This window comes from Hemiscyllium ocellatum, chromosome 21 (genome assembly GCF_020745735.1).
Source record: "Hemiscyllium ocellatum isolate sHemOce1 chromosome 21, sHemOce1.pat.X.cur, whole genome shotgun sequence".
NCBI lineage: Eukaryota > Metazoa > Chordata > Chondrichthyes > Orectolobiformes > Hemiscylliidae > Hemiscyllium > Hemiscyllium ocellatum.
The window spans coordinates 61015121-61038805 of NC_083421.1; the positions used below are offsets into that span (position 1 = coordinate 61015121).

At 44.2% G+C, this 23685-nt stretch overlaps 1 protein-coding gene across 1 annotated transcript in view; it reads left to right on the plus strand.

Moving 5' to 3' along the window:
- The window catches only part of pip5kl1 (phosphatidylinositol-4-phosphate 5-kinase-like 1), an 89660-nt gene that overhangs the window by 30653 nt on the left and 35322 nt on the right, over nucleotides 1-23685 (plus strand). The gene's annotated exons all lie outside the window — the stretch shown is intronic.

Consider the following 23685-nt stretch of genomic DNA (forward strand, 5'->3'; position numbering starts at 1 on the left):
TCCCTGAACACTATGGGCAGTTTAGCCTGGTCAATTCACCTAACCTGCACAGCTTTGGACTGTGGGAGGAAACCCACACAGACACATGGAGAATGTGCAAACTCCACACAGACAGTCGCCCGAGAGTGGAATCAAATCACGTCTCTGGCGCTGTGAAGCAGCAGTGCTAACCACTGAGCCACTGATCGCCTTCCTGTGATCATTCTCTATTGAAGCCCAGTCCAGCAATGCCTTGATTAAAAATTTTCATCCTTGCTTCAGATCCCTCCATAAGCTTGGTCCTCCTTATCTGTGTAATCTCTTCCAGCTCTATAATCCTCTAAGATCTTTATAATCCGCCAATCTGATGTCTAGCATTTCTCATCTTTTTTTGCCAAAAATATAGTTCTCTTGTAAAACTTGCAAATGTATATTTGGATTTTTTTCTATTCTTTACGGAATGTGGCAAGCAGCCGTTTATTGCTCATCTCTGATTGCTCAGTGGTTAGTTCAGAGTCAACCACATTGCTGTATGTCTGGAGTCACATGTGTGTTAGACTAGGTAAGGATGGTAGATTTGCTTCACTAAAGGCCATTAGTGAAGCAGATGGATTTTTACAGTAATCAATAGTGGTTATATGGTCGCCATTAGATTGGATTTTTATTCCGGAACTTTATTGGATCCAACTTCCATCATCTGCCATGGTGGGAATCGAACCTACCTCCCGAGAACATTTACCTTTGATTATTCTGGATGACTAGTCCAGTGATATTACCACTATCCTACTGTCTCCCCATACATATTACAGAAAGTGTAATAAAGTTGAACTTTTCTCCACACAGCATAACTAACTGTGAGACGCCCTAATACAGTTGCAACGTTCCTCGTATTCATGATGAAAATCCCAAGCACACAGCTCTGAGCACAAAAATGTAATGCTACAGAAAGTTCACTAAAATTCAACTTCTCTCCCTCCAGCGTGTATCACTGTGTGGTGCCTCAGTAGAATTCCATCTTTGTGATGCTCACAAAAACACAGTGTGGGTGGTTCTACACAATTTCCAATTCCTCAGTCCACTATTGCTGAAAGGCCTTAGACATCGACTTATCCCCAATGTGCCTCTGGAGCAACTGCCCAAGTGTTAGTGTGTTCCTCATCATGTAGCTTACTTTAACCATTCTACTCCTGGCAGCCATGACCTCAGGTGCCTTAATCTCTGGCATTCCCTCCCTAGATCCCTCTGCCTCCTTTAAGACATTTTTAAAAACATGCCTCTTTGACCTTGTGGTCGGTCACCTGCCTTAATTTCTATCAATTTCTGTTTGAGAACGCCCCTGTGGAGTGCATGTTCCTCAGTGAAAGTTGCTTTAGAAAGGTATGCTGTTGTAAACCTGTTTTTTTTTCATATTGCTTCTGGGCTCTTTATCATTGTGTGGCCACCGGGATTTGGAGGATCAGAGTAAGTCAGGATCCATGATAATATATTCCTGCTGATATTTGTTATCCAGACTGTCAACTCTGATCCAAGCCAGTCAGTTAATCAGAAGTGGAGACATTGTTCTTTCATTGGTAAGGTTTATTAACTACTAAAACTCTACTAGTCCTTCCACAAGCTAGTTCTGATTTTTTACCCAGCCAGTTAATTAATCAATCAACCCTGAGCACCTTGTTAATGACTTGCTGTACTACCACAGGTTTAGTCTCAACTACCTGCGTAAGATACTGAATGTTTTCTGGACTGTGTACTCTAGAAACAGCAACCTGAGCAGGATAACAAAATTGGAAATTTTGGGAGGGTGGCAAGGTTGCAGAGAGAGAGAGAGGGACAGGATCTATATTCTTAGCGAGAGATTTCTCGTGGAAGTGGTGGAGGCTGGTACAATTGCAACATTTAAAAGGCATTTGGATGGGTATATGAATAGGAAGGGTGTGGGGGATGTGGGTCGGGTCCTGGCAGGTAGGACTAGATTGGATTACAATATATGGCCGGCATGGACGGGTCGGACCGAAGGGTCTGTTTCTGTGCTGTACATCTCTATGGCTCTATGTTGGCCAATTGTGTTTAAATCCAAAAAGTACCTGCATTGACATGGTCATGTGCAAAGCCGATGTATGTTCTACCTCAGTGCAGCCTCGTAGCCCCCACCTTCGCCCCATTCCCACTTACTTCAGAATGGTGCCTCATGTATGATCAGCAACGTCATTACTGTTACATTTGTTTAAGAAAAATAAAACAAGTTTACACAATGTAGCTGTGAATCACACCCTCTTCAAGCAATAGGTCATCATCAAGTACAAAGGAAGGAGAACATTATATTTATTTGTTTTCATTTTATGGAATGTGACGTTGTTGGCTGGGCCCAGTATTTATTGTCCGTCCCTAGTTGCCCCTTGAGAAGGTGGGGGAGAGCTGCCTTCATGAACCGCTGCAGTCCGTGTGCTGTGGGTTGACCATTGGTGCCCTTAGGGAGGGGATTCCAGGATTTTGACCCAGCGACACTGAAGGAATGGCAATATATTTCCAAGTCAGGATGATGAGGGGCTTGGAGGGGAACTTGCAGGGGGTGGTGTTCCCATGGATCTGCTGACCTTGTCCTTCTAGACAGAAGTGGGCGTGGGTTTGGAAGGTGCTGCCTGAGGAACTTTGGTGAATTGCTGCAGTGCATCTTGTAGATGGCACACACTGCTACAACGGAGCATCGGTGCTGGAGGGAGTGGATGCTTGTGGATATGATGCCAGTCAAGCGGATTCTTTTGCCTGAATGCTGTCAAGCTTCTTGAGTGTTGTTGGGGCTGCACTCACCTAGGAATGTGGGGAGTAATCCATCACACTCCTGAACAGTGCCTAGTGGATGATGGACAGGCTTTGGGGACTCACCGCAATACTCCTAGCTTCTGGCCTGCTCTTGTAGCCATTGCACTTATGAGTTCAGTTGATTTTTTGATCAATGATAACTTCCAGGATGTTGATAATGGGGTTTCAGTGATGGTAACACCACTGAATGTCAAGAGACGGTGGTTAGTTTGTCTCTTGTTGGTGATGGTCATTGTCTGGCATTTGTGTGGCACAAATGTTACTTGCCACTTGTCAGCCCAAGCCTGGACATTGTCTTGATCATGTTATATTTGGACACGGACTGCTTCAGTATCTGAGGAATTGCGAATTATCATAGAGTCATAGAGATGTACAGCATGGAAACAAACCCTTGGGTCCAACTCGTCCATGCCGACCAGACATCCCAAGCCAAACTATCCCACCTACCAGCACACAGCCCATATCCCTCCAAACCCTTCCCATTCATATGCCCATCTAGATGTCTTTTAAATGTTGCAATTGTACCAGCCTCCACCACTTCCTCTGGCAGTTCATTCCATGCACTTACCACCCTCTGCATGAAACAGTTATCTCTTAGGTCTCTTTTATATCTTTCCTCTCTCACCCTAAACCTATGCCCTCTAGGTCTGGACTCCCCCACTCCAGGGAAGAGACTTTGTCTATTTATCTTGTCTGGGTGGTGAAGAAGGTGTTTGGTAAACTTGCCTTTATTGGTCAGAACATTGAATATAGGAGTTGGGATGTCATGTTGTGGCTGTACAGGACATTGGTGAGGCCACTTTTAGAATACTGTGTACAATTCTGGTGGCCCTTCTTTAGGAAAGATGTTGTTAAACCTGAGAGGGCACAGAAAAGATTTACCAAGATATTGCTAGAACGGGAGGGTTTGAGCTAGAGGGAGAAGTTGAATAGGTTGGATCTTTTTTCCCTGTAACATTAGAAGCTGAGGGGCGACATTGTAGAGGGTTATAAAATCATGAGGGGCATGGATAGGGTAAATAGCCAAGGTCTTTTTCACAGGGTAAGGGAGTACAAAACTAGAGGGGCATAGGTTTAAGGCAGGAGGGGGCAAGATTTTGAAAGCCCTTGAGGAGTAACCTTTTCATGCAGAGAGTTGTTCGTGGATGGAATAAGCTGCCAGACGAAGTGGTGGAGGCTGGTAAAATTACAATATTTAATAGAGATCTGGGTGGGAATATGAAGAGGAAGGGATTAGAGGGATGTGAGCCAAATGTTGTCAAATGGGACTAGGTCAGATTTGGATGTCTGGTTGGCATGGATATGTTGGACCGAAGGGTCTGTTTCCGTGCTGTATGACTCATTGTATAAAACCCTGATTTCAGACACTTGTCCAAACAGCTGTGAGAACTCTGCCTTGTTTGGAATTTGGAAGATTCTTACAGCATGGAAGGAAGCAATTCAGCCCATTACTTTGGAAGAGCTATCCCATTAGTCTTCGATTACTTCACCCTTCCCTTGTGGCCCTGAAGGGTTTTTCCCTTTGTGTAAATCCATTATCTGGCCAAGTTAGGATTAAAACAATCACGGGAGAAGGACAAAATGTTCCCAGCCACTGAACACCTCTCATTAATGGTGAGCAGACAGACTCCATCCTTTCCTTACTGACTGGAGAAGGAGAAAGAAAGAAACAATAGAATCTCAGAACAGGATCCAGTCCATGTTCAGGAACAAATGCCGGTCTGAGAACAATACAGACATGTACCAGTGAATGATAGGGAGATAGTGTCTGCAATTCCCTGCTTTGGGAATCCATGCCTGAGCTGTCTTTGTGCACAGAATTACACTCTGCATTGAACATACAGAGTGTTCACAGGCCATTTGTCCCATCTCACTCATACTGGTACTTGTGCCCCAGTTAAGCCCCCTCTTGATCTCATCCTATTAACACCTTCTGCTCTTTACTCCCGCATCAAGCTTCTCTTTAAACATATCAACAATATTCACCTTGATCACTCCCAGTGGTGATGAGTTCCATATAGTGACCACTCTCTGGGTAAATACATTTATCCTAAATTACGTATTGGATATATTTTTTCCTATTTATTGCACCATATTCTTTTACTTCTGTATAGATGGAAATATCTTCTCTTTTCCACCATACTACAAATCCTTTCATTGTCATAAAGATCACCCTCAATCTCTTCTTTCTAGAGAAAAGAGCTCTATTTCCTGGTACTCTCAGTTCTGATGCCAACCTAGAGAATGCCTTTTTGAACCTCCTTCAATGCCTCTATATCCTTTTCCTAACTTAGAGACTAGAAGTATGTATATTGGAGCTGGGTGTCTACCCAGGGGGGGATTCACCTTGTCCTTCTCTCATTGACCAGTTAGCAGTGAATCGTAGAGCAATATTCCCATATATGGGAGGGCAGTCATTCCTAAAATGGGATTTAACAGAGATCTGAGGCACGTTGCCTATGTTTCCTTCGATGGGTAGTTGGTGCATGATGTTGAACAAGAAATAGGAGCCAAAACAGGCCATTGAAACCCTCGAGGATCCCGCACCATTCTGTAAAACCACAGCTGATTTGAAACATAAAGAGAAATTGCTGGAAAATCTCAGCACATCTGGCAGATTAAGTGGGAGAAGTCAGAGTTAATGTTTTGGATCCAGTGATCCTTCCTCAGAAGATGGCTGATTTGACGTGACTGTAATTCCACTTTCCTCATTCCCTTTTGTTGAACAAGAATCTGTCGTAATTGAGAGTATGTTGCTGGAAAAGCACAGCAGGTCAGGCAGCTCCTTGGATGCTGCGCTTTTCCAGCAACACACTCTCAACTCTGATCTCCAGCATCTGTAGACCTCACTGTCTCCAAGAATCTGTCGTGCTCAACCTTGAATATATTCAAAGATCCCACCTCCACTGATTGGTGGCAAGGAAATACCAAAGAAATAAGAAATTCCCCCCTTATCTCCCACTTAAACGGAAGACACCGTATTGAAGACGTGCCTCCAGTTTCAGATAACCCAGTGATTTCTACCAACGCCCCATCCCACCCAAGGGAAGCTCTCAACTCCCCACGTCATACCAGGAGAGTTCTAGGTTCTTCATAACATGCACGTAAACTCATACAGATGTGAGTTTACACGCACATGCATGCAGTCTCTCGGGGAGTTCTGCTCTCCCCCCAGTACTCGTGAGCACACATATACACTGTCCGTGGGGAGTTGAGGACATTACAAGTGTAGTGGACAACAGGAACCAGTGGATGGTGTATCTGGATTTCCAAAAGGCATTCGACAAAGTTCCATGCGAAAGGCTGCTGCATAAGGTAAAGTTGCATGGCTTTATGGGTAATGATAAGCATGGACAGAAGTTTGGTTAACTAACAGAAGGCAAAGAGTGGGAATAAATGGGTGGTTTTCTGGTTGGCGATCAGTGGTTAGTGGTGTGCCTCAGGGATTCGTGTTGGGACTGCAATTGTTTAGTTTACGTAGATGATTTAGAGTTGGGGACCAAGTGTAGTATGTCAAAGTTCACAGATGACACTAAAAGGAGTGGGAGGACAACGTGTGCAGAGGACACTGAAAGTCTGCAGAGGGATACAGATATGTTAAGTGAGTGGGCAAGGGTCTGGAAGATGGAGAACGATGTTGGTAAATGTGAGGTCATCCACTTTGGTAGGAATAACAGCAAAGTGGACTATTATTTAAATGGTAAAAGGTTGCAACATGCTGCTGTACAGAGACATCTGGGTGTACTTGCACATAACTCACAAAAAGTTGGTTTGCAGGTGTAGCAGGTACTTAAGGAGGCAAATGGAAAAGTGTCCTTCGTTGCTAGAGGGATAGAGTTCAAAAGCAGGGAGGTTATGCTCTAGCTGTACAGGGTGCTGGTGAGGCCACACCTGGAGTACTGTGTACAGTTTTGGTCTCCTTACTTGGGAAAGGATGGACTGGCACTAGAGAGGGCGCAGAGGAAGTTCACTAGGTTGATTCCAGACTTGAGAGAGTTGGCTTTTGAGGAAAGACTGAGGAGACTGGGATTATATTCATTGGAGTTTAGAAGAATGAGGGGGGATCTTACAGAAACAAATAAAATGATGAAGGGAAGATATAAGATAGAAACAAGGAGTTTGTTTCCACCGGTGGGTGAAACTAGAACTACAGTCATAGCCTCAAAATAAGACGGAGCAGATTGAGGGCTGAGTTGAGGAGCAACTTCTTCACCCAAAGGGTTGTGAATCTGTGGGATTCCCTGCCCAGTGAAGCAGTTGAGGCTTGATCGGTGAATGTTTTTAAGACAAGGGTAGATAGATTTTTGAACAGTAAAGGAATTAAGGGTAATGGTGAGCAGGCAGGTAAGCCCATGAAAAATTCAACCATGATTATATTTGAATGGTGGAGCTGAGTCAATGGGCCAAATGGCCTACTCCTGCTCCTATTTTCTATGTTCTAGATTCCCCCAACACTCATGTGGACACAGATACACGTGCACACATATGTACACTCTCTCCAAAGAGTTCTAGATTCCCCTCCAATTCTTACATGGGCACGCATATCCTTTAGCAAAGGATCTCTGCCACCCTTACCTGGTCTGGCCTACATCTGACTCCAGACCCACGGCAATGTAGTTGAATCTTAACTGACCTCTGGTCAATTATGGATGGATAATAAATGCTGGCCTAACCAGCGACATTACCATCCCATGAATGAATAAAGAAAAAAGCACACATGCACGTACACTCTAAGGGAGGTCTAGATTCCTCCCAGTATTCGTGTGGACACGTACGCACACATACATGTACCCTTTCTAGGAGAGTTCTAGATTCTCCTCACAAGAGAAGTTCTGGATCTTACCACAAAGGTCAATTACAAACGTGACCTCTCCACTCGTACAACTGGGCTTAGGTTAGTGAGAAATGGAATTGAGGGTTAGCGTTATTGGAAGATCTTCCTTGAACTTTCCATGATTGCTGCAGTATCTGACCTGGTCTCCATGTAAAGGGTAGTGGAGCTGGAAAGGGTGCTGGAGGCAGGAAACTTCTATACATGTTAAAATATCCTTGGATATTTATTTGAAGTGCCGTCACCTACAAGGTTACAGACTAAGAGTTGAATTAGTGGGCTTGGGCTGTCTGTCTTGTTGATGGGCTGAATGACCTTACACGCTGTAAACGTTGATGATTTTCCACTTCAACAGGCAGTAGGGTGTTGTGTGGTGGTTTCTAAAGATTAATGAGATGGAGCAAATGGCCCCTTTTGTATGCTCTGGTCTTCATGAGGTGAAAGAAATAGTAAGAGAATCCAATAGAAGTATGGCCCTGGAACTGGGAATTTCAGAAGGTTTGACAAGAGAAGCGTGGCAGTAGTAGGAGGAAGCATGGGAACAGGAGCCTAGGACACAGGATCCTTTAAGCTGAGTCCACCATTTAATTATAACACGACTGATCTGAATTCCTGGCTTCCCAGATTTGTGTCTTTAACCATGCTCACTCTCCCTTGGCCAACTTTATGTCCTGCAGCAGTGAGAGTGATCGCACTGCTTGGCATTCCATTCTTGTAGTGAGGTCTCTGGAAAAACCCTGTTCTGGGAAATGTCACTCAAAGCTCCCCAGTGACAATCTGCATTCCTAATGGAGTCTTTCCCAGTCACAGGATGCATGTCCATCTTGTCCTTAATGGTCAAAGCATCCACCAAGACAACAAGGAGGAAGGAGAGACAAATAAATAACAGGAGCAATAAAATGGACATCAAGCAAAGTTGGGAGAGTTAGGAGTCAGTAGGGCTTTAAAATGAGAGCTCTTTGCAAGAGCTGGATTCTTTGTTAACTAGTTTTGGGATGCAGAAAAGGACACATGGACAGAGGTGAAAGTTGGAAGACCGGAAGATTTAGGGCGGCACAAAAGAAAGAAGAAGGATCAAGCACTTTTTAAGATGCGGATTTATTCCACTTCAATGGGTCACCTGCCTGGATGAGCCCAGAGCCTGAGCTGATTGACAACTGGGGTGTGGGCAGCTGACATTGTGAAACAGAAAGTACAGGAGGAACCCATCGGGTCTGGCAGCATCTGTTCAGAGAGAAATGGATAACATTTCCAATTTGATATGCTTTCTTTGGAATCTAGAACCATGAAGAAGAGTCATAGCTGACCCAACGTTAACTCTGTTTCTCTCTCCATGGATACTGCCAGACCTGATGAATTTTACCAACTTTTTTTTTATTTTGCATCTCCGGCGTCTGCACAAGTGGCTTTTGCTCTGAAATTGTGAGCAAGTAGAAATTCAAGGAGGGCAAGGAATGATCACCTTAGGACAATCAAGTCTAAAGGTGACACAAGCAGAGATTGGGTTTAGGATGAGGTAGGAACAGAAGTGGGTGATGAAGCAGAACGATCCAGAGTGTTGCTGGAGCTGAAAACATCAGGCATGTGGAGAATATTCCGTCACACTCCTGTGCCAGTAAGTGGTGACAAGGTGTGGGAAGTCAAGAGCAGCATTCTCTCATTCTTCCTGGGATACGTGGGTGGTTAAAAGGTGTGGGCTCTTAAAAATCTTGCCTGGCCATGCACATGCGGTAACTTAAAGTAGCCTATTTTTGTGTAGCATGTGGAGGTATCTTGGGCTTACTATATACCCAGTCAAGCTTAGGGAGAACTTGATCAGCAGGTGAGCTACTCAGGCGCTGACTTACTCGAGTAGCTGTGGTATTCATAATGGCAGGCCCACCTGTGCTTTCGATCAATACCAACCCTCAGGATGTTAAGAGTGGAGAGTTCGCCAGAAGGTCAGCAGAGTTTGGAATTCTCTCCCCCAGCGAGCAGTTGGATCACTGAATATAACCATAACAGAGTTTGATTGGAAAGAAGTCAAAGGTCATGGAGGGGGGGGTGGTGGTGTTGGGGTGGAGGGGGGGGCGGGGTGATGAGTGGGGGGGATGTTGGTTAGAAGGGGAAAGTGGGAGAGTTCAGTTAAGGTCACATCAGATCGACCATGAATTTATTGACTGGTAGAGTAGGCTGGAGGGGCCGAATGGCCTATCACTGCTCTGATTTTGAATCTTCTGGGTGTTCAGCAATGATGTACCCACTAAATGTCTGGGGAATGTAGAGAAATAATGTATTTTTCAGAAAAATCTATAACAAAAATATTTTCTGTATATCTTGACTGTTTGAGGGCAATCTCGCTGTTGGGTTTGTTTGGTAAGAGGCGGGCCCGGGTCTAAGAGCGGGGAGTGCTGAGGGAGCAGGATGAAAACAGAGGAAGGTAGCGAAGATGGAGTCCAACAATAAAGTTACCCTTGCAGGAAAGACGATCTCTTCAAGGGATGTTAGGATGGGATTGATGGGAGGGACAGGGGGGTGTTAATAAGAGTTGGATGGGAGGAATGGACAGAATGGAAAGGGGGTTGCAGCAGGGTGGGGTGAATGTGATGATAGAATTGGTTAAGTGTGACAAGGCGGTTGGGCAATTTATGGGATGCAACTTATTTTCCAAAGCTATTCTTTCCAAAATGAATATTCACTGCATTTGAATTAAAAGTTCTTTTTACTTCGCGAATTAAAAAATACCACCATTTTGATTCTATAGTTGGAGAAGTTGTTGTCCTACAGAGTCAAACTGTCATATACTATTGGACAAGCTCGTGCACAATAGAAAGGGGTAGTTATGAATGTCCTATGACACATGGATCTGAACAAGGAAACACATGTTTTGTTCAGATGTTTTTGAACACATGATCCCTGAACACATGAACCTATTGTATGTAGACCTGCTTTCTCAATTTTGGCAAAACTCCCTCCCACTTTACACTGTCCCATTCCAACAGTCCCTTTTCAGGAAGAGTTAAGGAGCAGCAACAGATGGTGGCCCAGCCACTGAAGCACACATCCCCGAATGAACTTTTGAAAAGATTCACTGACTAAATCAGTCACAAGAGCAGACTGTTGACAAAGTTGCTCTTTTAATTGCTATAACCTTAGTGGGCGGCACGGTGGCACAGTGGTTAGCACTGCTGCCTCACAGCGCCTGAAGACCCGGGTTCAATTCCCGACTCAGGCGACTGACTGTGTGGAGTTTGCACATTCTCCCCGTGTCTGCGTGGGTTTCCTCCGGGTGCTCCGGTTTCCTCCCACAGTCCAAAGATGTGTGGGTCAGGTGAATTGGCCATGCTAAATTGCCCGTAGTGTTAGGTAAGGAGTAATGTAGGGGTATGGGTGGGTTTCGCTTCGGCGGGTCGGTGTGGACTTGTTGGGCCGAAGGGCCTGTTTCCACACTGTAAGTCTAATCTAATAACCGAGAGTGTGTTGCTGGAAAAGCACAGCAGGTCAGGCAGCATCCAAAGAGCAGGAGAATCGACATTTCGGGCATAAGCCAACTCTCCTGCTCCTGGGATGCTGCCTGACCTGCTGTGCTTTCCCAGCACCACATCCTCGACTTTGATCTCCAGCATCTGCAGTCCTCACTTTTTCCTCCTTTAAATTCCTATAGGAAAGATATTTATAAGCTAGAGAGGGTTCAGAAGAGATTTACCAAGATGTTGCTGGGAATGAAAGGTTTGAGTTATAAAGAAAGGCTGGTTAGGCTGGGACTTCTTTCACTGGAGCAGAGGAGGTTGAAAGGTGACCTTACAGAGGTTAATAAAATCTGGAGGGGTATAAATAGGGTTAATGATGGGTCTATTTTCCCGAGGATGGAGGCTTTCGAGACGGGGGGTGAGGGGCATATTTTTAAGGTAAGAGGAGAGAGATTTAAAAAAGACATGAGAGCAGATATTTTACACATAAAGTGGTTCACGTGTAGAATGAACGTACTGAGGGAGTGGTGGATGTGGGCACAGTTACAATGTTAAAAGACGTTTTGGATAAGTACATGAATAGGAAATGTTTGGAGGGATATGGGTCAGGAGCAGGCAGGTGGGATTATGGATGGTGTGGTCTGATTGGACTGAAGGTTTGTTTCCGTGCTGTATGACTCTTTGACTTAATACCTGGATCTGTTATGCTTTATATTGCTTTATGCAGAATGAGAGGCTTTGATTCTGTTCAAGGCTTTGATGAATGAGCAACTAGAAGTGCTGTATTTAAAATAGTAGCATCATAATAGTGACAGTAATTTAATTGGAGAAGTTCTGCCGCTGTGCTGATATATATTCACAATATACACACGTATGTGGTAATAAATACAGATATGCTCTGTACAGAAGCTTGAACAAATGCAAGAGAAGTGGTGGTGATGCATTATTCAGCCAGAATGTTCTGTTGTGTTTTCTCAGTTTCTGTTTGTGTTTGTTACTTGTGAGCCTGTTTACATTGTGTCACAAACCCTACACGAGGCAATAATGAACAAATGGATGGAAGAGAATGGAAAATTCCACCAGATTCTACAGAGATTGCATTCAGTAGCAGTCTCAAGCAAGTATTTGAATCAGCATGATTTCAATAGAGGAAAATCCTCCAGAATATTCTCTGGGAAGTTCACACCGGGGAAACTCGGTTAGTGCCTGACAGAGGGCAGTTAGCAAAGGAAGGTTATAGTTTCTCCATCTCCCTTGATTGATTGCTTAACCCATAAAAAGCCCATTTGAGCTAATAATATTTTAGTGATGTTTCCCATTTCTTGCACACTTGCAACAATTTAATCATGATGTGGAGGTGACGAGGTTGGACTAGAGTGGATGAAGTTAAAAATCACACAACGCCAGCTAGCTACCTGATGAAGGAGCAGCGCTCCAAAAGCTAGTGCTTCCAAATAAACCTATTGGACTATAACCTGATGTTGTGTGATTTTTAACAATTTAGTCAAATTTAACAAATTGAATCGATTTAGCATCTCCAGTATAATAATCCAAGACATTTAACAGCAGCCTTATCAAACAGAATTCAACACAGAATGGAAGGTATTGAATAAAAGACAAGACCCTTAGGAGCATAGCTATTCAGAGAGATTTTGAGGTGCAAGTGCAGAGCTCCCTGAAAGCTGCAAATCAAGTGGATAAGTTGGTAAAGAAGGTGTATTACACGCTTGCTTTTATCGGTCGGAGCATTGAGTATAAAAGTTGGCAAGTCAGGTTGAAGATGTATGAAACTTTAGAGAGAGACCACATTTGGGATATTATTAGATTAGATTACTTACAGTGTGGAAACAGGCCCTTCGGTCCAACAAGTCTACACCGAAGCACAACCCACTCATACCCCTTACTAACTCTACGGGCAATTTAGCATGGCCAATTCACCTGACCTGCACATCTTCGGACTGTGGGAGGAAACCGGAGCACCCGGAGGAAACCCACGCAGACACGGGGAGAACGTGCACACCTTTCAACCTCCTCCACACAGTCAGTCACCTGAGTCAGGAATTGGACCCGGGTTTCAGGCACTGTGAGGCAGCAGTACTAACCACTGTGCCACCGTACAGTTCTGGATTGCCACACTCTGGGAAGGATGTGGAGGTTTTGGAGAGTCTTCAAAAGAGGTTTACCAGGACGTTAAAAAAACCAAAAGAACGGCAGATGCTGGAAATCAGAAACACAATCAAATATTGCTGGAAAAACTCAGATTGAAGAAGAATTGCTGGACCTGGAACATTAACTCTGATTTCTCTCCACACATGCTGTCAGACTTGCTGAGTTTTTCCATCAATTTCCGTTTTTGTTTACCAGGATGCTGCCCGGAATGGAGTGTGTTAGCTGTAAGGAGAGATACGACGAACTTGGATTGTTTTTGCGAGAGTGTCAGAGGCCGAGGGGTGATCTGACAGAAGTATGTAAAATTGAAAGAGGTGAATAGGGTGGATAGTCCAAGAGTCCTTTTCCCATGGTGGAAATGCCAAGTATTATTGGGCGTAGCTTCAAAGTGAGGAGAGAAATTTTCAGGTAGATGTTCAAGTCAAGCAAATTACACAGAGGGTGGTGGGTGCCTGAAACATGCTGCCTGATGAGGTGGCAGAAGCAAATACAATAGCAACGTTTAAGAGGGGCCCAGACTATGTGCAGGCAGATGAAATTAGTTCAGCATGATATCATGGTCAGCACAGACATGGGAGACCAAACACCCTGTTCCTGCTTTATGTTGGAACTGCTTGAGTAAATTTTAGGAAGATGCATTAGGAGGAGTAGGACAGTAAACCCATCAGATCTGCTCCGTCTGTTAATAAAATTATTACTGACTTGATTATTCCACATTCCTGCCTACCCCCAGTGACCATTCACCTCTTGATAATTAAGAAACCTTTTAATCTCTCGCTTAAAAAATATTCAAAGGCTGTCCTTCCACCCCCTTTGTAGGAAGATGTTCCAAAGAAAGGCGACACTCTTTAAGAAAGGTAATTCTCATGTTTTATGTCATAAGCAGTCAGTTTTGTCAAGTAAGTGGATTCTAAGGAATGTCTTTGAGGAGGAGTGAGAGAGGCAGAGAAGCAGAAATGTTTGTGGAGATGATTAACACGCTGAAGACATAGACCCTGGAGGTGGCTGGAAGGGGACTGAGGATGCATCAGAAGCCAGAAATGGGTGAGCACAGATCTTGAGCATTGTAGGGCTGGAGGAGAGCAGAAATCATGGAGGGGGTGTCGTGAACAGTCTCCTGTGATCTGACTCCTGCAGACTTCTCCTGATATTGAAGACATCTGTCCTTTGTGGCACAAAACTGCACCAACAAAGAACAAAGAAAATTTACAGCTCAGTAACAGGCCCTTCGGCCCTCCAAGCCTGAGCCGATCCAAATGTACTGTCTAAACCTGTCGGTCAATTCCTAAGCATTTGTATCCCTCTGCTCCCACCTACTCATGCATCTGTCCAGACGCATCTTAAATGAATCTACCGTGCCTGCCTCTACCACCCCTGCTGGCAATGCGTTCCAAACGCCCACCACCGTCTGTGTGAAGTACTTTGCCGTGTGTATCCCCCCTTAAACTTTCCGCCTCTCACCTCGAAAGCGTGACCTCTCGTTATTGAATCCTTCACCCTGGGAAAAAGCTTGTCTCTATCCACCCTGTATATACCAGTTCAAGAAGGTAGCTCACCACCACTTTCTCAAGGGGACAGGTAGCAACACTCACACCCCACAAATGAATTTGTTTTAAAAATCTATTGTTAGCAACTTTGTATTCATGAAACATTCATGCAACTTGTATGGGATCCATGTAGAAATGAAAAGCATTGTAGTGAGTTATGGGTAACTAGTGCTACTAATACTCATGGGCGGCACGGTGGCACAGTGGTTAGCACTGCTGCCTCACAGCGCCGGGTTCAGTTCAGATATTTAAAAGTTGAGGGGCAACTTTTTCACACAGAGTACATCATGTGTAGGGGGATCTTCCTGAGGAAGTGGTGGATACAGGTACAGTTATAATATTTAAAAGACATTTGGATGTTTACATGAATAGGAAAGGTTTGGAGGGATATAGGCCAAACACAGGCAGGTGGGACCAGTTTAGTTTGGGATTATGGTTGGCATGGACTGGTTAGACCGAAGGATCTGTTTCAGTGCTATATGACTCTGTGACACCAGCAACAGTAGAATACTAGCCTTGTCACTGAGTGAGTATTTCAGAGGCCTAGCACTAACAAACCAGAGACACAAGATCAAATCTCACCATGGTAGCTGGGAGAATTGAAATTTAACTACTTAATCTAAATTTATTTAGAAATTATAAAATGCTAGTAATAGTAAAAGTAACCAGAAAGCTACCAGATCACTTAGAAAGCCAGCTGTTCATGTCATGTTCTCGAGGGAGGGAAATCTGCTCTCCTAATCTGGCCTACATTCAACTCTGGACCCAGACCATTTGTAGTCAACTCATAACTGCCTTTAGAAATTTCCCGAAAACTGATCAGTTGTCAAGCAGTTGGGCAATTGGCAATGGACAATTCTCGTTTCTAACCCAATACAACGCCTTTGGAGAATCCTGGAGCAGTAGGCGGTGTAGGTCAGTGAGCACAAGAACAATGAATGACCTTGACGCGAGTAAGTGGCAGTTTCTTGGATGAGTTCAGCTTTGAGGAGGGTGGAAGTTGGGACAATGGCCAGTCTTCCCTGCAACATCCCTATCCCCTCAATATATCAAAAAAAGGTCCAACTGGGCATGTTTCAGTGCTGTCAATGCTTCGTAACTCCTTGTAATTTATATTTATATATAAATGTGATCACATGCATTTTTGTAAAGAGCAGAATCTCTTCCTTTTATTCTGTCACATTGTAGAATTCCTTATCTAGGCTCTGATACAGTCTGACTCCCTTATGGTACAGATTGTTATTTTGCTTGTTTGCTTTACTTTGTGTTCTCAAACTTTACTTTCTTGGTAATTGTTATCTCTCTTTAAGAAGAAAAGTTTTTAATATTGTAAAGCTAGGGTACTAAGGATATTTACTATTACTGATCCAAGCCTGTAAAATGGAATTCAGATACAGCTGAGCTGTCACCTTGTTGAAAAATGAAATTGGTTTGATGAGCTATCATTCTTTATTGTTCCCCCTTCTCCCTCTTATCCCCAATCCTGACCTTCCGATTCACTTCCCCAATACAGGGTGTTATTCCTCATCTCAGGACTTCACCAGAGCTGATGTTAACTTTATCTCCTGGCCACTTTTCTCTTGAAACCTAAACTGATCCATAAATCTGCCACTTTGTCGCACCCGAGTGCAGGTCCCTGTGACCACCAGCCTGCACTGGCTGCTAGTCCAGGGCTGTCCAGACGAGTCAGGATTGGAAACGTTTACTCTGGTTTTCCCTCTCTCTTTGTCCACAGACGTTGCTAGACCTGTTAAGTTTCTCCAGCACTTCCTGTTTTTAATAAAGATACCCAACATTCATAGTACTCTGCTTTTATTTTGCTGTATAAATGCTGATTGTTATTGCTATGTGGGTGTAGACTGAGGTCAGCTGGAGACTGACAATCCAGGGGCTAGGTGTAAGTATTTGCTCGGTATGTCTGGCTGATTGACAAAGGTTTATAAAACTGAAATGACCAAGAGTGCGTTGACTTTCTCCTGTTTTTATTCAATGGCTTGTTGTCCTCTGAAGAAAAGTTTAGAGGAGATTAGACAGAAGTCATAGATTCATAGAGATCTACAGTACAGAAAAAGGCCCCTTTGACCTATTTAGTCTGCGCTGATCAGAAACAACCCAAATACTATTTGAAACCTATTTCCCAGCACTAGGCGCAGAGCCCTGTCTGCCTTGACATTGCAGATGTATATCTAAATACTTTTCAGATGTGATCACGGTTTCTGTCTCTCCAATACTTAGAGCCAGTGAGGCTCAGATTCCCAACAGCCTCTGGGTGAACAGGTTCTTCCTCACATCCCTCTAACCCTCCTACCCCTTTACCTTACCAAGTTCATGGCCCTCTGGTCATTGATTCCCTCCAGCAAAGGGAAAACTTTCTTCCTGTCTAGCCTGGTTATGCCTCTCAGTCAGCTCCAGGGACCCGGGTTCGATTCCACCCTCGAGCAACAACCTGTGTGGAGTTTGCACATCCTTCCCGTGTGTGTGTGGGTTTCCTCAGGGTGATCCAGTTTCCTCCCAAAGATGTGCAGGTTAGGTGAATTGGCCATACTAAATTGCCCATAGGGTCATGTAGGTTAGATGCATTAGTCAGGGGTAAGCATAGAGTAATAGGGTACGGGAATGGATCTGGGTGGGTTACTCTTCAGAGGGTCAGTGTGGACTTGTCGGGCCCAAGGGCCTGTAGGGATTCTATGATTCTGTACATTTCAATCATGTCTCCTCTTCAATACAGAGATCCAGGATTCACAGTACTTTGCTTTAATTTTGCTGTATAAATGCAGATTGTTATTGCTACGTAGACGTAGACTGCGGTCAGCTGGAGACTGACAATCCAGTGGCTAGGTGTAAATATTTGATCAGTATCTCTGGTTCATTGACAAAGGTTTGTAAAACTGAAATGACCAAGAGACCAAGAGTGCGTTGACTTTCTCCTGTACTCTAAGGGGAACAACCCCAGTCTGTCTAACCTCACTTCATCAACTCTCCAGCTCACCACAGGTTTGGATAGAAGAATTGCAGTTTCCAGTGACTGAAGAGTCAAAATGTTAGAGGTTTGTATGCAAGCACCACGTTCAATCCAAGTCTAGATTTTTCAGCACACAACGAGAGTTTATTTGCACCGTTACTGAGCCGAGCTTTCTTATTAATCGAGTTTAAATCCACCAGCCACTGTGCTTGGATTGGAACTCTCATCCTCAAAGTATTTGCCTGCGTCTTTGGGTTATTGGTCCAACAATGTTACCATGATCTTCTCCTTCCAGCCCTCCCCCTGCTTTGTTCTAATCGAATTCAGCCTAACACCCACAACACAATGTACATATTCATAGAGCCTTTTAACATGGTTAAACATCTCGAGGTCCTTCACAGGGGAATTATCAAACACTGGATGATCATTGTCATGTAAGACATATCTGAGCAGGTGGACCACAGCTTGGACAATGAGGTGAGTTTTTGTCGAGCATCTTAAACGGGGACAGAGAAAGGTATAGGGGGTACATTCTGGAACTTAGGACCTGGACAAAAGGACGAACCAAGGAATTGGCAATGGGCAAGAGGTCAGGATTGGAAGAGCCAGGGAAGTCCATCACCAATGCCTCAATTTTAAAATTCTCAGGTTTGTGTTCCTTTTTGTGACTCGGCCCTCCCTGTCACAGTGGCCATCACTGGCCCTCCATCCCGCTACCTTACTTATAGAATCATAAACTAGGACAGTACAGATGGAGGCTGCTCAGCCCATCAGGCCTGATATGTTGTGGAACCATCCACTCCCGGTATTTCCTGCATTTTGTTTCCTCCTTCAAGTATTGATCCAGTTTTGACTGACTATATCCATTACCTATAGACTTCGACTGAAACTGTATCCATCACCTATAGACTTTGACTGAAACTGTATCCATTACCTATAGACTTTGACTGAAATGTATCCATCACCTATAGACTTTGACTGAAACTGTATCCATTACCTATAGGCTTTGACTGAAACTGTATCCATCATCCTATAGGCTTTGACTGAAACTGTATCCATTACCTATAGGCTTCGATGGCAACTGCATCAATTACCCTATAGGCTTTGACTGAAACTGTAACCATCATCCTACAGGCTTTGACTAAGACTGTATCCATTACCCTATAGGCTTGAACTGCAACTGTGCCCATCATCCTATAGGCTTTGACTGAAATTGTATCCATTACCCTATAGGCTTTGATTGAAACTGTACCCATCCATCCTGTCAGGCCATGCATTTTAATCACTTGTACCATAATTAAATGTTTCTCCTCAGGCTATCTCTCGTATTTTTGCCACTCACTGTAAATCCAAACCCTTAGGATTATTGACCCTTGGCCGGAACATTACTCTGCCCAAACCCTTTGTGATTCTGCACACCTCTGTCAAATCTCCTCTCAGCTTTCAGGCCGCAGTCCAGCTTCTTCAGAATCTCCATCTCACACTACTCGCTGATCCCGACAGCCATTCTAATCATTCTCTTCTGAACCTACTCCAAAGCTTTGGCTCCTTCTTAAAATGTGGTGCTGGGAACTAGACCCAGCGCTTTCAGCCATTGTACTGAAGCAGGGACGAGTCTGGGCACATATTTGTGTAAGACGTGATGTCTAACTTGCATCTTGAACCTTCCTTCATGAAACAGCTCAAACTTGGAAGGTCAGCTGCAGTTTGGAGGCCAATGGTCCAACCTTGTTTGTGGGACTGGAAGGAAAGGATGCATTTCATGCCCTGACTTTATTTCCTTTCGGCATGGGAATAGATAATACTGTCCCCAGATGAGAGTGTCACAGGCAGCACAATGACTTGCTTTCAGAGTCACAACAGTGCAGTGTTTGGCGGCTCCCATTAAATGCCAGCCATTGTACTTTGAGAATCACAGCTCTGAAGACTTGGCTGCATTTGAAATGTAGCCAGCTCCTGCCGCACTGCGAAGATTACAGTCCGTGCTTAGTGAATGTGCCCTCTCTCCATCTCGATAGCCAAATAATCAGCTTCATTCATGTTCTTTAGCTCAATCTACGTTGAGTAACACAGCCCAGCAATCCTGTGGGGAAACCAACCAACATCCCAGTGTGATCCCAGCAAGAGACTGCAGGGACTCCCAGGGAGGGGCGTAAAGTGGAAACTGTGTAATTTTGGAAACATTGTAAAGTGGCCAACTTTGACTTATATTGCTCCCTTGAGGGTGCTCACTGGGAAATTTGACAAACATTCTTGCAGTGTGGATATTACTAGTTAAGCCAGTGTTTATTGTTCACTAGATCAGCCTATGTGGCGAAGATGCTTCCACAGAGATATGTGTTTGATGATTTGATATGGAATGGTGTGGGCACTTAAAGCACAGCAGCAGAACATTCATGACCTCGCAAGCCACTCAGTTATATCAAAGAAATTAAGCTGGGAGGCCCTTTCTTACTACCTTCACTCGCTACTGCTTTCTCAATTAGAGATGGGTAATAAATCTTGCTTTAGGCAGCAAAGCCCGCATGAATGATTAAATAATTATCATTGATTTGACACAGCAGCAACATGATGACTCAGTGGTTAGCACTGCTGCCTCACAGCACCAAGGACCCAGGTTCGATGACTGTCTGCGTGGAGTTTGCACCTTCTCCCCATGTCTGCGTGGGTTTCCTCTGAGCGCTCCGGTTAGGTGGGCTGGCCATGCTAAATTGCCCATAGTGTCCACGGGTGTGCAGGCTAAGTTGATTAGCCATGGGAAAACACAGGGTTTCAGGGATAGGATAGAACAGGGGTGTTGGTCTGAGTGGGATGCTCTTCAGAGGGACGGTGTGGACTTGATGGGCCGAATGACCTGCTTCCACTATGTGGGATGATGGTGTGAGATTGGAAACAATGATATTCCCTTGTGTCTGGTGCCCTGCTCCTTCTAGCTGTTGGATGTTTCAGTTTGGGAAATGCTACACATCAGCCATGTTGAGGAGAGTGAATGTTTAGATGGCGAATGACCTGCAGATTATTTGGGCTGCTTTATCCTTGATTATATCAACCTTCTTGAATGTTGTTGGAGCTGTGTTTATCCAGACACACTGGGAGTATTCCATGAAGCATATGAGATTCCTCGAGGACTTGATAGGATCGATACAGAAAGGTTGTTTCCCCTTGTGGGAGAGTCTAGGACCAGAGGGCATCATCTCTGAATAAAGTGGACCATTTAAAACAGAAATGAGGAGGGCTATCTTCTCTCTAGAGGGAGTGAATCTATGGAATTCTTTACTGCAGAGCGTTATAGAGGCTGGATCGTTAAGTATATTCAAGGCTGAGATAGACAAACTTTTAATCAGCAAAGGAATTGAGAGATGAGATTGTGGCATTGGTACTCAAATACAGTATTACAGTGGCAGAAAGGATGTTTAAGGACTTGTCAACTGAAGTTGTATGCACTGAGATTAGAAACAGGAAAGCAGAGATCACCCTGTTAGAAGTTTTCTATATGCCTCCAAATAGTTCCAGAGAGACCTAAGGGGCAACTGTTTTACTCAGAGGGTGGTACATGTATGGACTGAGCTGCCAGAGGATGTGGTGGAGGCTGGTACAATTGCAACATTTAAAAGGCATCTGGATGGGTATATGAATAGGAAGGGTTTGGAGGGATATGGGCCGGGTGCTGGCAGCTGGGACTAGATTGGATTGGGATATCTGGTCAGCATGGACGGGTTGGACCGAAGGGTCTGTTTCCGTGCTGTACATCTCTATAACGCTATGACTCTATATGGGGAAAAGGCAGGAAAGTGTAGTTGAGGATTCTCACGATCTCACTGAATAGCGGAGCAAACTCAAGCTAAACGACCGACTTCTGCTCTGCCATCTAATAGTCTTATTGTGGACTTGTGCTTTGTAGATGATGAAGAGCTGAGTGGAAATGCCTGGAGAATTTTGAAGGATGTTAATATTGGCTGATACATCCATCTCCAGCTTGGTAGCAACGCCTCCTAGCTGCAACCTTACTCACCCCAAATCCTGTTGAGCCACCCTCTGATTGTTTATTAACGTACATTGGCTCCTTGTCTGAGCAAATTGTTTTCAAAATGCTCATCCCTATGTTCAAATCCCTCCAGCCTCACCCGTCTCTATCTTTGTGACCTCCTAAACCTTCTGAGAGTTCTCCACTTCCGGCCTCTTGACCATCCTCTGCTCCATTCGCTCCATTATCAGCTGCTTTTCTTTTTTAGTGATCATCCTAAATATTGGAATCTCTTTCCCAGAGTTGTCCATATCACCATCTTCATCAACTCCAACCTGGGGTTCAGTGTCAGAATTTGGTCTGCCAAGCAGTTGTGAAGCATGCGAGGATATGTTGGCTGTGTTAGAGGTGCCATATAAATGCAAGTCATTGTTGGTTAACTGCAGCCAGTTCAAAATACTTGAGCCATTCTTCATGGTGTTCTCATTGTGTGGGTGTCATTTGAAACCTTCATTTCTGTTTTATAATCAGTCTTCCCTCCCCAATGTACAGAAAACAGGAGCAGAGTAGGCCATTTGGCCCTTCAACATCATTCTGCAATTCAATACGAACATGGCTGGTCATCCAACTCACTCCCCTTAGCTAAGTTCAGTACCCATAGGGAGGGCCTCAACCAGGGCCTTGGGTTCTTGTCACATTACAGGTGATCACCGTTGCACTACACACACACACTCTCACATACACATGGACACAGGTGTATACAGACGCGCACAGAGACACCCACACACACCTTTATATACACACACACTCCCACGCTCTCACACACACACACTTTCTCACACTCACAACCCCCACCCCAGACAGACACACACAGACAGACAAAGACCCACATGCACACATAAATTATGTGGGGTGAATTTGTACTTGCAGAGTTACATTGCACTTTGCTCAAAACCTGCATACATTCATGTAGAACTCTGAGCTCAAAAACTGCATGAATTTATGTAAAACTCCGTTATCTCACTTTTTAGATTAGAATCAATCTAAACATCAGGTCATAGACAGAGAACACAGGGGGCCAACACCTTCAACATTTTGTCTAGCTATGACCATTGTTAGCAGCTAACCCGAGAATGCAACTTTAAAAAGAAGGGTTTTGTGATTTACACATGAAAGAAGTGAAACTATCACTGTATTCTAACAGATGAAAGGCTTAACAGACAATCAATTTTTCAATGTATAATTTCAGTTGCATCACACTGCAAATGTTTGCTATAAATTCTGTGTTACGATCGAGCCCTCCACTATCACCTGATGAAGGAGCGACGCTCCGAAAGCTAGTGTGCTTCCAATTAAACCTGTTGGACTATAACCTGATGTTGTGTGATTTTTAACTTTGTACACCCCAGTCCAACACCGGCATCTCCAGATCATCCCAGGAATCAGTTGCTAGTTATTTGCTGAATTTGTTGTACTGTGTTGAGCCCTGTAACCACAAATAATGCATTCAGTCTCTGCATTCTTTGTCTCGTGAAAGCCAATATACAAGGCTTCCCTTTCAGTGCGCTCACTGACCTGAATTAACCTCAACATCAGGCTGCATCAAGCTGGCTGGATCTTGCCAGCTCCAGCCTTTAAAGATTCATTTTCTGAACAAGGTAGTGAGCAACACCCAGGAGAAAAAATATTGGACCTCAAAATAAGCATGTGCTTATTTAATTTTCTTCATAAACTTATCCTTGTTAAATACATATTAAGATATTTGGGTATAACCAGCTCGAGTTGTTTCCCTGTTGAGAGTTCTTGCCCATTGTCCATGAATGGGCAGGACATGACTAGGACATGTCCGATGGCCTACAGAAAAATTGTGGGGGCAGGGCAGATTACTTTATGATTAAACCTCCAGAAATATATTCCATGGGAATTGGCAAGCCTGAACTATCTCTCTACAGCTAAAGATGACATTG